The sequence below is a fragment of the Monodelphis domestica genome, chromosome 5 (assembly GCF_027887165.1).
Source record: "Monodelphis domestica isolate mMonDom1 chromosome 5, mMonDom1.pri, whole genome shotgun sequence".
Classification (NCBI taxonomy): Eukaryota; Metazoa; Chordata; class Mammalia; order Didelphimorphia; family Didelphidae; genus Monodelphis; species Monodelphis domestica.
Window position 1 is genome coordinate 14,119,190 of NC_077231.1, and position 12,964 is coordinate 14,132,153.

Genomic DNA, 12,964 nt, shown 5'->3' on the forward strand with positions numbered 1-12,964 from the left:
ATTACGACACTCAAAAAGCCGCCTGCTGATCTGAACCATGGACTTCAGGAGAAGCCTGAGCTTCACAAAGCTTCCTTTGACAAAGGGCACTCCATCAACAAGTGCCTTCTTCTTCTGGGACAAGCACAATGGAGAAGCTGGCCAAATGGCTAATCGGTGCAAGTCCGGGCTGATTCAACTCTTTATGCTGAGCCTCTCTTCCTTCCCTCCGTGGCCATAAAAAGCTCAGCTGAAAACAACCCATAACCCTTCATGAGGAAGCTCTTCAGTGGGTTGATTTCCAAAGCTCCTGCCTGAGGATAGAAGGAAGGACTTCCCCAAAAGGTCCCCAGAGAGGTACCTGAACTAAAGAAAGAGTCCATGCTGTATCCACACCTACTCTTACCCAGCTCTCTTTGTGGTCCCAGGATGGCTCCGATCTGAATAGAGCTCAACAGGTGGAACTGCATAAGGAGGATACCAGCAGAGACCAGCTTGACAATAGGAAAGAACTTCCTTGGGGAGCAAAATTGGAACTGCCACCTCTGGTCATAGAGCCAGACAGGTAGTGGAGAGATTTCTATCATTTCCATTGCCTGAGAGGGATGTCCAATAATAATTCCTTTCCTGGCTTCTATTTTTAATATTAAAGGGATTTCTCAACCCCAGGATGAATATTTTTTTCTTTTAGATGTTAATTATATTGTTTAAAAATGTTAATTCTATTCATCGATGCCAGTCAAGTTATTTCTTTTTTTTTAAACCCTTATATATATACTGTATATTATATACTGTATATTATATATATGTATATGTATATGTATGTATGTATATATATATATATATATATATATATATACTGTGTATTGGCTCCAAGGCAGAAGAGTGGTAAGGGCTAGGCAATGGGGGTCAAGTGACATGCCCAGGTTCACACAGCTGGGAAGTGGCTGAGGCCGGATTCGAACCTAGGACCTCCCACCTCTAGGCTTGGCTCTCATTCCACTGAGCTACCCAGCCGCCCACCCACCCCCTTAGGATTCTTTACAATATCTAATGATAAATGGTTCTCACGATCAATTTAAGTGTTCATTGAGGAACTTTGTATGGAAATTGAAGTTATGGATCACGAACAAATGGACGTAATCTCAAACTACAACTCTGCTGTGACTCAGTAATAGTCGCCTTTAGATATTCCATTTTCAAAGAGCCATCATGGAAGTGATGAATGAGACACAGTGACTCCAAAAGCAAATGTTGACAGCAGTAATAGAAAGTACAGATTTTTGTTGGCTTGTAGTACTTGCCCAGAGTTAGAAAATGAAGAAAAGTCTGGGGTCAGATTCGAACCTACGACCTCTGGTCTTGAGGCCCAGCTCTCTGTCCACTGAGCCACTCAGCTGCGCTGCAACTTCCTTTTACTGAACTACTCAAGGGTTTGCAACTTTCCCAGGGTTGGTTGGTTTCGGTTTTTGGTAGCTAGGAGCCTGACTACATGGCTTCAAGGCTAAATGGCCACAGGTCCCCAGGCTATTTGGCTTGCTGGAGGCTTCATTCATTACGACACTCAAAAAGCCGCCTGCTTATCTGAACCATGGACTTCAGGAGAAGCCTGAGCTTCACAAAGCTTCCTTTGACAAAGGGCACTCCATCAACAAGTGCCTTCTTCTTCTGGGACAAGCACAATGGAGAAGCTGGCCAAATGGCTAATCGGTGCAAGTCCCAGCTGATTCAACTCTTTATGCTGAGCCTCTCTTCCTTCCCTCCGTGGCCATAAAAAGCTCAGCTGAAAACAACCCATAACCCTTCATGAGGAAGCTCTTCAGTGGGTTGATTTCCAAAGCTCCTGCCTGAGGATAGAAGGAAGGACTTCCCCAAAAGGTCCCCAGAGAGGTACCTGAACTAAAGAAAGAGTCCATGCTGTATCCACACCTACTCTTACCCAGCTCTCTTTGTGGTCCCAGGATGGCTCCGATCTGAATAGAGCTCAACAGGTGGAACTGCATAAGGAGGATACCAGCAGAGACCAGCTTGACAATAGGAAAGAACTTCCTTGGGGAGCAAAATTGGAACTGCCACCTCTGGTCATAGAGCCAGACAGGTAGTGGAGAGATTTCTATCATTTCCATTGCCTGAGAGGGATGTCCAATAATAATTCCTTTCCTGGCTTCTATTTTTAATATTAAAGGGATTTCTCAACCCCAGGATGAATATTTTTTTCTTTTAGATGTTAATTATATTGTTTAAAAATGTTAATTCTATTCATCGATGCCAGTCAAGTTATTTCTTTTTTTTTAAACCCTTATATATATACTGTATATTATATACTGTATATTATATATATGTATATGTATATGTATATGTATATGTATGTATGTATATATATATATATATATATACTGTGTATTGGCTCCAAGGCAGAAGAGTGGTAAGGGCTAGGCAATGGGGGTCAAGTGACATGCCCAGGTTCACACAGCTGGGAAGTGGCTGAGGCCGGATTCGAACCTAGGACCTCCCACCTCTAGGCTTGGCTCTCAATCCACTGAGCTACCCAGCCGCCCACCCACCCCCTTAGGATTCTTTACAATATCTAATGATAAATGGTTCTCACGATCAATTTAAGTGTTCATTGAGGAACTTTGTATGGAAATTGAAGTTATGGATCACGAACAAAAGGACGTAATCTCAAACTACAACTCTGCTGTGACTCAGTAATAGTCGCCTTTAGATATTCCATTTTCAAAGAGCCATCATGGAAGTGATGAATGAGACACAGTGACTCCAAAAGCAAATGTTGACAGCAGTAATAGAAAGTACAGATTTTTGTTGGCTTGTAGTACTTGCCCAGAGTTAGAAAATGAAGAAAAGTCTGGGGTCAGATTCGAACCTACGACCTCTGGTCTTGAGGCCCAGCTCTCTGTCCACTGAGCCACTCAGCTGCGCTGCAACTTCCTTTTACTGAACTACTCAAGGGTTTGCAACTTTCCCAGGGTTGGTTGGTTTCGGTTTTTGGTAGCTAGGAGCCTGACTACATGGCTTCAAGGCTAAATGGCCACAGGTCCCCAGGCTATTTGGCTTGCTGGAGGCTTCATTCATTACGACACTCAAAAAGCCGCCTGCTGATCTGAACCATGGACTTCAGGAGAAGCCTGAGCTTCACAAAGCTTCCTTTGACAAAGGGCACTCCATCAACAAGTGCCTTCTTCTTCTGGGACAAGCACAATGGAGAAGCTGGCCAAATGGCTAATCGGTGCAAGTCCCAGCTGATTCAACTCTTTATGCTGAGCCTCTCTTCCTTCCCTCCGTGGCCATAAAAAGCTCAGCTGAAAACAACCCATAACCCTTCATGAGGAAGCTCTTCAGTGGGTTGATTTCCAAAGCTCCTGCCTGAGGATAGAAGGAAGGACTTCCCCAAAAGGTCCCCAGAGAGGTACCTGAACTAAAGAAAGAGTCCATGCTGTATCCACACCTACTCTTACCCAGCTCTCTTTGTGGTCCCAGGATGGCTCCGATCTGAATAGAGCTCAACAGGTGGAACTGCATAAGGAGGATACCAGCAGAGACCAGCTTGACAATAGGAAAGAACTTCCTTGGGGAGCAAAATTGGAACTGCCACCTCTGGTCATAGAGCCAGACAGGTAGTGGAGAGATTTCTATCATTTCCATTGCCTGAGAGGGATGTCCAATAATAATTCCTTTCCTGGCTTCTATTTTTAATATTAAAGGGATTTCTCAACCCCAGGATGAATATTTTTTTCTTTTAGATGTTAATTATATTGTTTAAAAATGTTAATTCTATTCATCGATGCCAGTCAAGTTATTTCTTTTTTTTTAAACCCTTATATATATACTGTATATTATATACTGTATATTATATATATGTATATGTATATGTATATGTATATGTATGTATGTATATATATATATATATATATATATACTGTGTATTGGCTCCAAGGCAGAAGAGTGGTAAGGGCTAGGCAATGGGGGTCAAGTGACATGCCCAGGTTCACACAGCTGGGAAGTGGCTGAGGCCGGATTCCAACCTAGGACCTCCCACCTCTAGGCTTGGCTCTCAATCCACTGAGCTACCCAGCCGCCCAATCCACTGAGCTACCCAGCCGCCCACCCACCCCCTTAGGATTCTTTACAATATCTAATGATAAATGGTTCTCACGATCAATTTAAGTGTTCATTGAGGAACTTTGTATGGAAATTGAAGTTATGGATCACGAACAAAAGGACGTAATCTCAAACTACAACTCTGCTGTGACTCAGTAATAGTCGCCTTTAGATATTCCATTTTCAAAGAGCCATCATGGAAGTGATGAATGAGACACAGTGACTCCAAAAGCAAATGTTGACAGCAGTAATAGAAAGTACAGATTTTTGTTGGCTTGTAGTACTTGCCCAGAGTTAGAAAATGAAGAAAAGTCTGGGGTCAGATTCGAACCTACGACCTCTGGTCTTGAGGCCCAGCTCTCTGTCCACTGAGCCACTCAGCTGCGCTGCAACTTCCTTTTACTGAACTACTCAAGGGTTTGCAACTTTCCCAGGGTTGGTTGGTTTCGGTTTTTGGTAGCTAGGAGCCTGACTACATGGCTTCAAGGCTAAATGGCCACAGGTCCCCAGGCTATTTGGCTTGCTGGAGGCTTCATTCATTACGACACTCAAAAAGCCGCCTGCTGATCTGAACCATGGACTTCAGGAGAAGCCTGAGCTTCACAAAGCTTCCTTTGACAAAGGGCACTCCATCAACAAGTGCCTTCTTCTTCTGGGACAAGCACAATGGAGAAGCTGGCCAAATGGCTAATCGGTGCAAGTCCGGGCTGATTCAACTCTTTATGCTGAGCCTCTCTTCCTTCCCTCCGTGGCCATAAAAAGCTCAGCTGAAAACAACCCATAACCCTTCATGAGGAAGCTCTTCAGTGGGTTGATTTCCAAAGCTCCTGCCTGAGGATAGAAGGAAGGACTTCCCCAAAAGGTCCCCAGAGAGGTACCTGAACTAAAGAAAGAGTCCATGCTGTATCCACACCTACTCTTACCCAGCTCTCTTTGTGGTCCCAGGATGGCTCCGATCTGAATAGAGCTCAACAGGTGGAACTGCATAAGGAGGATACCAGCAGAGACCAGCTTGACAATAGGAAAGAACTTCCTTGGGGAGCAAAATTGGAACTGCCACCTCTGGTCATAGAGCCAGACAGGTAGTGGAGAGATTTCTATCATTTCCATTGCCTGAGAGGGATGTCCAATAATAATTCCTTTCCTGGCTTCTATTTTTAATATTAAAGGGATTTCTCAACCCCAGGATGAATATTTTTTTCTTTTAGATGTTAATTATATTGTTTAAAAATGTTAATTCTATTCATCGATGCCAGTCAAGTTATTTCTTTTTTTTTAAACCCTTATATATATACTGTATATTATATACTGTATATTATATATATGTATATGTATATGTATATGTATGTATGTATATATATATATATATATATATATACTGTGTATTGGCTCCAAGGCAGAAGAGTGGTAAGGGCTAGGCAATGGGGGTCAAGTGACATGCCCAGGTTCACACAGCTGGGAAGTGGCTGAGGCCGGATTCGAACCTAGGACCTCCCACCTCTAGGCTTGGCTCTCATTCCACTGAGCTACCCAGCCGCCCAATCCACTGAGCTACCCAGCCGCCCACCCACCCCCTTAGGATTCTTTACAATATCTAATGATAAATGGTTCTCACGATCAATTTAAGTGTTCATTGAGGAACTTTGTATGGAAATTGAAGTTATGGATCACGAACAAATGGACGTAATCTCAAACTACAACTCTGCTGTGACTCAGTAATAGTCGCCTTTAGATATTCCATTTTCAAAGAGCCATCATGGAAGTGATGAATGAGACACAGTGACTCCAAAAGCAAATGTTGACAGCAGTAATAGAAAGTACAGATTTTTGTTGGCTTGTAGTACTTGCCCAGAGTTAGAAAATGAAGAAAAGTCTGGGGTCAGATTCGAACCTACGACCTCTGGTCTTGAGGCCCAGCTCTCTGTCCACTGAGCCACTCAGCTGCGCTGCAACTTCCTTTTACTGAACTACTCAAGGGTTTGCAACTTTCCCAGGGTTGGTTGGTTTCGGTTTTTGGTAGCTAGGAGCCTGACTACATGGCTTCAAGGCTAAATGGCCACAGGTCCCCAGGCTATTTGGCTTGCTGGAGGCTTCATTCATTACGACACTCAAAAAGCCGCCTGCTGATCTGAACCATGGACTTCAGGAGAAGCCTGAGCTTCACAAAGCTTCCTTTGACAAAGGGCACTCCATCAACAAGTGCCTTCTTCTTCTGGGACAAGCACAATGGAGAAGCTGGCCAAATGGCTAATCGGTGCAAGTCCCGGCTGATTCAACTCTTTATGCTGAGCCTCTCTTCCTTCCCTCCGTGGCCATAAAAAGCTCAGCTGAAAACAACCCATAACCCTTCATGAGGAAGCTCTTCAGTGGGTTGATTTCCAAAGCTCCTGCCTGAGGATAGAAGGAAGGACTTCCCCAAAAGGTCCCCAGAGAGGTACCTGAACTAAAGAAAGAGTCCATGCTGTATCCACACCTACTCTTACCCAGCTCTCTTTGTGGTCCCAGGATGGCTCCGATCTGAATAGAGCTCAACAGGTGGAACTGCATAAGGAGGATACCAGCAGAGACCAGCTTGACAATAGGAAAGAACTTCCTTGGGGAGCAAAATTGGAACTGCCACCTCTGGTCATAGAGCCAGACAGGTAGTGGAGAGATTTCTATCATTTCCATTGCCTGAGAGGGATGTCCAATAATAATTCCTTTCCTGGCTTCTATTTTTAATATTAAAGGGATTTCTCAACCCCAGGATGAATATTTTTTTCTTTTAGATGTTAATTATATTGTTTAAAAATGTTAATTCTATTCATCGATGCCAGTCAAGTTATTTCTTTTTTTTTAAACCCTTATATATATACTGTATATTATATACTGTATATTATATATATGTATATGTATATGTATATGTATATGTATATGTATGTATATATATATATATATATATATATATATATATATATATATATATACTGTGTATTGGCTCCAAGGGAGAAGAGTGGTAAGGGCTAGGCAATGGGGGTCAAGTGACATGCCCAGGTTCACACAGCTGGGAAGTGGCTGAGGCCGGATTCGAACCTAGGACCTCCCACCTCTAGGCTCGGCTCTCAATCCACTGAGCTACCCAGCCGCCCAATCCACTGAGCTACCCAGCCGCCCACCCACCCCCTTAGGATTCTTTACAATATCTAATGATAAATGGTTCTCACGATCAATTTAAGTGTTCATTGAGGAACTTTGTATGGAAATTGAAGTTATGGATCACGAACAAAAGGACGTAATCTCAAACTACAACTCTGCTGTGACTCAGTAATAGTCGCCTTTAGATATTCCATTTTCAAAGAGCCATCATGGAAGTGATGAATGAGACACAGTGACTCCAAAAGCAAATGTTGACAGCAGTAATAGAAAGTACAGATTTTTGTTGGCTTGTAGTACTTGCCCAGAGTTAGAAAATGAAGAAAAGTCTGGGGTCAGATTCGAACCTACGACCTCTGGTCTTGAGGCCCAGCTCTCTGTCCACTGAGCCACTCAGCTGCGCTGCAACTTCCTTTTACTGAACTACTCAAGGGTTTGCAACTTTCCCAGGGTTGGTTGGTTTCGGTTTTTGGTAGCTAGGAGCCTGACTACATGGCTTCAAGGCTAAATGGCCACAGGTCCCCAGGCTATTTGGCTTGCTGGAGGCTTCATTCATTACGACACTCAAAAAGCCGCCTGCTGATCTGAACCATGGACTTCAGGAGAAGCCTGAGCTTCACAAAGCTTCCTTTGACAAAGGGCACTCCATCAACAAGTGCCTTCTTCTTCTGGGACAAGCACAATGGAGAAGCTGGCCAAATGGCTAATCGGTGCAAGTCCCGGCTGATTCAACTCTTTATGCTGAGCCTCTCTTCCTTCCCTCCGTGGCCATAAAAAGCTCAGCTGAAAACAACCCATAACCCTTCATGAGGAAGCTCTTCAGTGGGTTGATTTCCAAAGCTCCTGCCTGAGGATAGAAGGAAGGACTTCCCCAAAAGGTCCCCAGAGAGGTACCTGAACTAAAGAAAGAGTCCATGCTGTATCCACACCTACTCTTACCCAGCTCTCTTTGTGGTCCCAGGATGGCTCCGATCTGAATAGAGCTCAACAGGTGGAACTGCATAAGGAGGATACCAGCAGAGACCAGCTTGACAATAGGAAAGAACTTCCTTGGGGAGCAAAATTGGAACTGCCACCTCTGGTCATAGAGCCAGACAGGTAGTGGAGAGATTTCTATCATTTCCATTGCCTGAGAGGGATGTCCAATAATAATTCCTTTCCTGGCTTCTATTTTTAATATTAAAGGGATTTCTCAACCCCAGGATGAATATTTTTTTCTTTTAGATGTTAATTATATTGTTTAAAAATGTTAATTCTATTCATCGATGCCAGTCAAGTTATTTCTTTTTTTTTAAACCCTTATATATATACTGTATATTATATACTGTATATTATATATATGTATATGTATATGTATATGTATATGTATGTATGTATATATATATATATATATACTGTGTATTGGCTCCAAGGCAGAAGAGTGGTAAGGGCTAGGCAATGGGGGTCAAGTGACATGCCCAGGTTCACACAGCTGGGAAGTGGCTGAGGCCGGATTCGAACCTAGGACCTCCCACCTCTAGGCTTGGCTCTCAATCCACTGAGCTACCCAGCCGCCCAATCCACTGAGCTACCCAGCCGCCCAATCCACTGAGCTACCCAGCCGCCCACCCACCCCCTTAGGATTCTTTACAATATCTAATGATAAATGGTTCTCACGATCAATTTAAGTGTTCATTGAGGAACTTTGTATGGAAATTGAAGTTATGGATCACGAACAAAAGGACGTAATCTCAAACTACAACTCTGCTGTGACTCAGTAATAGTCGCCTTTAGATATTCCATTTTCAAAGAGCCATCATGGAAGTGATGAATGAGACACAGTGACTCCAAAAGCAAATGTTGACAGCAGTAATAGAAAGTACAGATTTTTGTTGGCTTGTAGTACTTGCCCAGAGTTAGAAAATGAAGAAAAGTCTGGGGTCAGATTCGAACCTACGACCTCTGGTCTTGAGGCCCAGCTCTCTGTCCACTGAGCCACTCAGCTGCGCTGCAACTTCCTTTTACTGAACTACTCAAGGGTTTGCAACTTTCCCAGGGTTGGTTGGTTTCGGTTTTTGGTAGCTAGGAGCCTGACTACATGGCTTCAAGGCTAAATGGCCACAGGTCCCCAGGCTATTTGGCTTGCTGGAGGCTTCATTCATTACGACACTCAAAAAGCCGCCTGCTGATCTGAACCATGGACTTCAGGAGAAGCCTGAGCTTCACAAAGCTTCCTTTGACAAAGGGCACTCCATCAACAAGTGCCTTCTTCTTCTGGGACAAGCACAATGGAGAAGCTGGCCAAATGGCTAATCGGTGCAAGTCCCGGCTGATTCAACTCTTTATGCTGAGCCTCTCTTCCTTCCCTCCGTGGCCATAAAAAGCTCAGCTGAAAACAACCCATAACCCTTCATGAGGAAGCTCTTCAGTGGGTTGATTTCCAAAGCTCCTGCCTGAGGATAGAAGGAAGGACTTCCCCAAAAGGTCCCCAGAGAGGTACCTGAACTAAAGAAAGAGTCCATGCTGTATCCACACCTACTCTTACCCAGCTCTCTTTGTGGTCCCAGGATGGCTCCGATCTGAATAGAGCTCAACAGGTGGAACTGCATAAGGAGGATACCAGCAGAGACCAGCTTGACAATAGGAAAGAACTTCCTTGGGGAGCAAAATTGGAACTGCCACCTCTGGTCATAGAGCCAGACAGGTAGTGGAGAGATTTCTATCATTTCCATTGCCTGAGAGGGATGTCCAATAATAATTCCTTTCCTGGCTTCTATTTTTAATATTAAAGGGATTTCTCAACCCCAGGATGAATATTTTTTTCTTTTAGATGTTAATTATATTGTTTAAAAATGTTAATTCTATTCATCGATGCCAGTCAAGTTATTTCTTTTTTTTTAAACCCTTATATATATACTGTATATTATATACTGTATATTATATATATGTATATGTATATGTATATGTATGTATGTATATATATATATATATATATATATACTGTGTATTGGCTCCAAGGCAGAAGAGTGGTAAGGGCTAGGCAATGGGGGTCAAGTGACATGCCCAGGTTCACACAGCTGGGAAGTGGCTGAGGCCGGATTCGAACCTAGGACCTCCCACCTCTAGGCTTGGCTCTCATTCCACTGAGCTACCCAGCCGCCCAATCCACTGAGCTACCCAGCCGCCCACCCACCCCCTTAGGATTCTTTACAATATCTAATGATAAATGGTTCTCACGATCAATTTAAGTGTTCATTGAGGAACTTTGTATGGAAATTGAAGTTATGGATCACGAACAAATGGACGTAATCTCAAACTACAACTCTGCTGTGACTCAGTAATAGTCGCCTTTAGATATTCCATTTTCAAAGAGCCATCATGGAAGTGTTGAATGAGACACAGTGACTCCAAAAGCAAATGTTGACAGCAGTAATAGAAAGTACAGATTTTTGTTGGCTTGTAGTACTTGCCCAGAGTTAGAAAATGAAGAAAAGTCTGGGGTCAGATTCGAACCTACGACCTCTGGTCTTGAGGCCCAGCTCTCTGTCCACTGAGCCACTCAGCTGCGCTGCAACTTCCTTTTACTGAACTACTCAAGGGTTTGCAACTTTCCCAGGGTTGGTTGGTTTCGGTTTTTGGTAGCTAGGAGCCTGACTACATGGCTTCAAGGCTAAATGGCCACAGGTCCCCAGGCTATTTGGCTTGCTGGAGGCTTCATTCATTACGACACTCAAAAAGCCGCCTGCTGATCTGAACCATGGACTTCAGGAGAAGCCTGAGCTTCACAAAGCTTCCTTTGACAAAGGGCACTCCATCAACAAGTGCCTTCTTCTTCTGGGACAAGCACAATGGAGAAGCTGGCCAAATGGCTAATCGGTGCAAGTCCCGGCTGATTCAACTCTTTATGCTGAGCCTCTCTTCCTTCCCTCCGTGGCCATAAAAAGCTCAGCTGAAAACAACCCATAACCCTTCATGAGGAAGCTCTTCAGTGGGTTGATTTCCAAAGCTCCTGCCTGAGGATAGAAGGAAGGACTTCCCCAAAAGGTCCCCAGAGAGGTACCTGAACTAAAGAAAGAGTCCATGCTGTATCCACACCTACTCTTACCCAGCTCTCTTTGTGGTCCCAGGATGGCTCCGATCTGAATAGAGCTCAACAGGTGGAACTGCATAAGGAGGATACCAGCAGAGACCAGCTTGACAATAGGAAAGAACTTCCTTGGGGAGCAAAATTGGAACTGCCACCTCTGGTCATAGAGCCAGACAGGTAGTGGAGAGATTTCTATCATTTCCATTGCCTGAGAGGGATGTCCAATAATAATTCCTTTCCTGGCTTCTATTTTTAATATTAAAGGGATTTCTCAACCCCAGGATGAATATTTTTTTCTTTTAGATGTTAATTATATTGTTTAAAAATGTTAATTCTATTCATCGATGCCAGTCAAGTTATTTCTTTTTTTTTAAACCCTTATATATATACTGTATATTATATACTGTATATTATATATATGTATATGTATATGTATATGTATATGTATATGTATGTATATATATATATATATATATATATATATATATATATATATATATATATATATATATATATATATATATATATATATATATATATATATATATATATATATATATATATATATATATATATATATACTGTGTATTGGCTCCAAGGGAGAAGAGTGGTAAGGGCTAGGCAATGGGGGTCAAGTGACATGCCCAGGTTCACACAGCTGGGAAGTGGCTGAGGCCGGATTCGAACCTAGGACCTCCCACCTCTAGGCTTGGCTCTCAATCCACTGAGCTACCCAGCCGCCCAATCCACTGAGCTACCCAGCCGCCCACCCACCCCCTTAGGATTCTTTACAATATCTAATGATAAATGGTTCTCACGATCAATTTAAGTGTTCATTGAGGAACTTTGTATGGAAATTGAAGTTATGGATCACGAACAAAAGGACGTAATCTCAAACTACAACTCTGCTGTGACTCAGTAATAGTCGCCTTTAGATATTCCATTTTCAAAGAGCCATCATGGAAGTGATGAATGAGACACAGTGACTCCAAAAGCAAATGTTGACAGCAGTAATAGAAAGTACAGATTTTTGTTGGCTTGTAGTACTTGCCCAGAGTTAGAAAATGAAGAAAAGTCTGGGGTCAGATTCGAACCTACGACCTCTGGTCTTGAGGCCCAGCTCTCTGTCCACTGAGCCACTCAGCTGCGCTGCAACTTCCTTTTACTGAACTACTCAAGGGTTTGCAACTTTCCCAGGGTTGGTTGGTTTCGGTTTTTGGTAGCTAGGAGCCTGACTACATGGCTTCAAGGCTAAATGGCCACAGGTCCCCAGGCTATTTGGCTTGCTGGAGGCTTCATTCATTACGACACTCAAAAAGCCGCCTGCTGATCTGAACCATGGACTTCAGGAGAAGCCTGAGCTTCACAAAGCTTCCTTTGACAAAGGGCACTCCATCAACAAGTGCCTTCTTCTTCTGGGACAAGCACAATGGAGAAGCTGGCCAAATGGCTAATCGGTGCAAGTCCCGGCTGATTCAACTCTTTATGCTGAGCCTCTCTTCCTTCCCTCCGTGGCCATAAAAAGCTCAGCTGAAAACAACCCATAACCCTTCATGAGGAAGCTCTTCAGTGGGTTGATTTCCAAAGCTCCTGCCTGAGGATAGAAGGAAGGACTTCCCCAAAAGGTCCCCAGAGAGGTACCTGAACTAAAGAAAGAGTCCATGCTGT